Genomic DNA, 5,151 nt, shown 5'->3' with positions numbered 1-5,151 from the left:
TATATCTTATGCAGAATTTGACTACCTCCTGTACCTACACCTTAGAATCATCATGGCATCTGATGTGGCTTTATAAACCAGACAATGTTCTGAAAAGACACCCACATAGACTGCACCTCCGATTTGGACCGCCAAGAGCTGCAGATAAGTTCTGATCTGTGAGGATCTTAAGATGTCTTTTGAGCTTTGCAAACCTTCTGGCATACACTGCATTGAAAGGTGTGCACAGATATACAGACAGAATAGTTAGTGGAAGTTCGTTTTCCATGGGTTCTCAAATGAGATTTGAGCCCAGCAAAAGAAAGGCATGGTCTGTCACAAACTGTGCATACAAAAAAGGTCATTGTAATTCACCTATATATATATATGTATATATATATATATATATAATATAATATATATATATATATATATATATATATATATATATATATATATATATATATATATATATATATAATATATATATATATATATACATATATATATATATATATATATATATATATATATATATATATATATATATATATATATAGTTTTAGGGAAAAGAACCAAGTTTCATGAACTCATCGATGAAAATCTACTATCACATATAGAAAAATTAATAATTAAAAGCACAATAAATGAGTATAATATAATATAATATAATATTATACTCATTTATTGTGCTTTTAATTATTAATTTTTCTATATGTGATAGTGGATTTTCATCGATGAGTTCATGAAACTTGGTTCTTTTCCCTAAAACTATATATTTATATATATTTTAATCTGTAAAGCTCAATTTAATTTTAATTTTTTATAAATTGATTTTAATTGAGTTTTTATCTGTAATTTTGGATTTTGTTCCTAATATTATTATTATATATATATATATATGTATATATATATATATATATATTATATATATATATATATATATATATATACATACGTGTATGTGAGTCTTTGTGTTTGTGTTTGCCCCACACAACTACTTGATAACTGGAGTTAGTTTGTTTACGTCCCCATAACTTAATGGTTCAGCAAAAGAGACCGATAGAATTAGTACCAATCTTTAAAAAAAAAGTACTGCGGTAGATACGGTCAACTAAAACCCTCCAAGGCAGTTTCCCAGCATGACCGCAGTCGAAAGACTGTAACCAGTAAAACGAAAACAAGAAGACAAAAAGAATTGCTGTTGTTGTTGTTGTTGTTGTTGTTGTTGTTGTTGTTGTTGTTTAGGCCCACGTAATAGCGATCGTGCGAGAAATATAATCATAGGAATTCCAACCATGCCCATCATGACTTTTTCAGACGCAATGTACTGTGAACAACACTATCCATTCATGTATTCCTTTAAGATGTGAGTGTTTAATTCGAGGGATATTTGGCTTCTATTTCTAGCAGGTCGAGCGATTACATAAAAGCCCTCTCTTAGACTTGTATCAACTGATTAAATGTCGTTGCTGGATGTTGACTTGACATAGAAGAAACTTCAGACGTCGGTTTCATAAATTGGCTTCAGGTATCGACAAGGCAGCAATAGCTGTAGACAATATAAATACAGTAATATGATTGATAGGAATCTTTAGATATCGATTTTCTTAGCTGTAGATTTCGATTTGGTAATCAGAGTTCACAAATTGTCAACATGTTAGACATAGCTCATAGATATCGATGACCACTTTTAAATGTCGATTAGACAGCAACATGTGTCATCCCGTACCAGATCGAAATACACACGTGACTATTACTCTTTCGGCCTACACTGATGTATGAAAGGTTAAATCCATCTTCATCCAATGAGGAACGGTGAATTTTTAATGTTTCTGTAAATGATCTTTTCTTCCTTTTCTCTCTATATCTATCTATCTATCTATCTGCCTGGTTGACCGCCTCTGATTATCTATTTAACTATACATATACGTGTGTGTATGTCTATGTCTATACATACATACATACATACATACATACATACATACATACATACATACATATATACATACATAATACATACATACATCTCTCTGTCTCTGTGTGTGAGTGTGCATCTCTCTCTCTCTCCCCCTCTTTCTCTCTCTCTCTCTCTCTCTCTCTCTCTATATATATATATATATATATATATATATATATATATATATATATATATATATTAGCGGCGACATTACATAAGTGACTCGAGAACCTTGACCTTCGCGGAACGGCAGTCATAAAATTTTGTTAAATGCTGTCTTGGCTCTTGAGCCAGTTATGCTGTTTCATCGCTAATAAATAATGAAGTCGACAGAACAGACCCTTATAATATTCATAGCATCTTTCCTGAATTTTAGTAGGTTGCGTATACGTGCCCTTACCACGATTCAGTTTAATAGAAGCAAAGGTCGTTTGCTGTGGAACATATACCGCCTTCAGAACATTAAAGGGCATTTTCGATTTCTTATTCTTTGAAAAATGTTGAATTTCAGCGATACTATTTCGTTCTCCCATAAGTTCTGGATTTCCGCGTATGGAGTAAAGATTGTTTGACATCATAACATGGCAGTCCTGGTTTAGGACGAATGTTGCTGTAATTTAGCCCCAGGCGACATCGTCTCCAGCTGGCTATACGACACGATCTGTGTCCTTATATTTTCGAACAAGGGAATCTAGAATCCCCACTCAGCTCAAAACAATATCTGTGTATCGCGATTTCGGGGTTATTTCTCTTCATCAACTTAATGTGACAGTCCCTATTTAGCCCTAGGAAGCAGCACCGCTTCCTGTCGGCCTTGACACATTTCCTGTGTCCTTATGTTTGCAAGGGGGAGACAAGCGTCCCCATCCAGCTAAGCCTAGACATGTTTCTGAGTCTTTGCTCGTCATCAGTCTGGCGTAGCAATGGCCTGCTACTTGTATTTATAGGATGTTATTTTCCAAATAGCATAATTATGATTCGGTAATAGGAAAATGTATTTTATTTAATATTTATACCATGAGGGATTTCAGTTTATTGTATTTATATTGCATACACACATACACACACATACACACACATACACACACACACACGTACGCACACACACACATACACATACACACCCATTTCTATAGATATATGTATGTTTGTATATGCATAGGTATATCTGTGTATATGTACATGTGTGTGTGTTTATATAAATATATATATATATATATAAATATGAACTATATATATACACACGCACACACACACACACACACACACACATATATATATATAAAGGGTAGTGTATATGCGTGTGCAAGTGTGTGTGTGTGTGTGTGCATTATTTATTGATTAGTCAGATGTTATTGATACTTCATGGTTTATTTTAGGGTTTGTCAAAAGACAAAAACCAAAACCAAAAAAAAAAACAACCAAAATCCTGACAGTTGTTTCACAGCTGGTTTAATCTTGTTTTAACTCTAACTTTGATGATTTCCTTTGATGTTTGCCGCTTCAAAAGCTTGGTTACTTGGCTTCGTTAGTTTTCAATTTTCGTCACTTTGCATTATATCAAAATATAGACAGCTTCACTCAACTACCTAAATTCCTAGATTTGGGGACCTGGTTTATGTCCACAACATCCCTTTCATCCACACACGTTTTTGTCTTTTTTCTTTTTCTTTTTCTTTTGTACATGACCTAGTCTAGACAAGGTCATCACTCCTGACTTTTCCCAGAGCCCCTCTCTTTGTCTTGTAGAATTAGAAAAATATTCGAAATTGGTGTTTTTCTGAATGTTTGTAAAAGAATGCACTCTATAGAGCAGGGGTTTTCAAACTGTGGTCCGTGGACCACAGGGGGTCCGCAAGGACAAGACAGGGGGTCCGTGGACAGCAAATACTTTTTATGGGCAATTTGATTTTATATATGTTTTTTAATCTAAATCTTTTAATTGACAATAAACCTATTTGGTAAATACTGTTAAATAAATAAATGTAAAAATATATGTTAATTTAAGCAAATATTTATGTATAAATTTCATAAGCGTCCCTAAGGTAAAGCTTGAAATATAAAGGGATCCGCAAGTCAAAAAGTTTGAAAACCCCTGCTATAGAGAACATTTAAGGGCCAAGTTGGTGGATGGAACCAGGTCTGTTAGGCTTAGTTGTCGTTTCAATGAATGACCGTTCGGTAGGACACAGTTGTACAGTGTTCTTAGTTCGATGTTTTGTTGTGCCGCTTATGTAAGAATTTTGACCTAAACGGGATTTGTAGATCCTGCTGCAGTCGTTGCAGCTGCAATTTCCGTCATTTGGAGTAGATTGGACACGACTCAACTCTGGGTTTTTCCTCTCTTAGAGTGTTGACCTTGGCTGCCTCAAAATCTATTACCAAAGTATTGCTATATGCTGCAGTTCAGTGATATTGTATAAGTAATCCTTGGGTTTCTGGTTTTGAACTTCCCAAATAATAGGAGAGTATTGTAGTTCACTTGAAGCGTTGTGTATTGTTTGTAAAGAATAAAAAGTTTAGAATGGTACAACAATGCACTACCGTTGGAAAACAGTTTATAGCAGAGACTCCATCTAAGAATATCTGAAGAAGGAATTGTAATTCCGAAATATCATCGGCACCTATCCCATCGGTCTCTTTTGCCTAACCGTTGAGTTACGGGAACGTAAATACACCAACACCGGTTATCAAGCAGTAGTGGTGGGCAGACACTGATACAAAGACACACACGCACGTATATATATATATATGTGTGTGTGTGTGTGTGTGTGTGTGTGTGTGTGTGTGTGTGTAAGGTCCAGGGATATATATATTTATATACAGCGGGCTTCTCTCAGATTCTTATTTCGTTATTGCCCACAAGGGGCTAAACATAGAGGGGGCAAACAAGGACAGACAAAGGGATTAAGTCGATTATATCGACCTCAGTGCGTAATTGGTACTTAATTTATCGATCCCGAAAGGATGAAAGGCAAAGTCGACCTCGGCGGAATTCGAACTCAGAACATAGCGGTAGACGAAATACCACTAAGCATTTCGCCCGGCGTGCTAACGTTTCTGCCAGCTCGCCGCGGCTTTTTTCAGTTTCTGTCAACCAAATCCAACCACAAAGTAGAAGACATTCGCCCAAGGTGCCACGCAGTGAGACTGAGCTCGGAACCATATGGATGGGAAGCAAACTTCTTACCACAGCTACATGGGTAGACTTG

The sequence above is a fragment of the Octopus bimaculoides genome, chromosome 7, assembly GCF_046866305.1.
Source record: "Octopus bimaculoides isolate indiv1 chromosome 7, ASM4686630v1, whole genome shotgun sequence".
Classification (NCBI taxonomy): domain Eukaryota; kingdom Metazoa; phylum Mollusca; class Cephalopoda; order Octopoda; family Octopodidae; genus Octopus; species Octopus bimaculoides.
The sequence above is the reverse complement of the archived record's forward strand: the minus strand, read 5'-3'. Positions refer to the sequence as shown.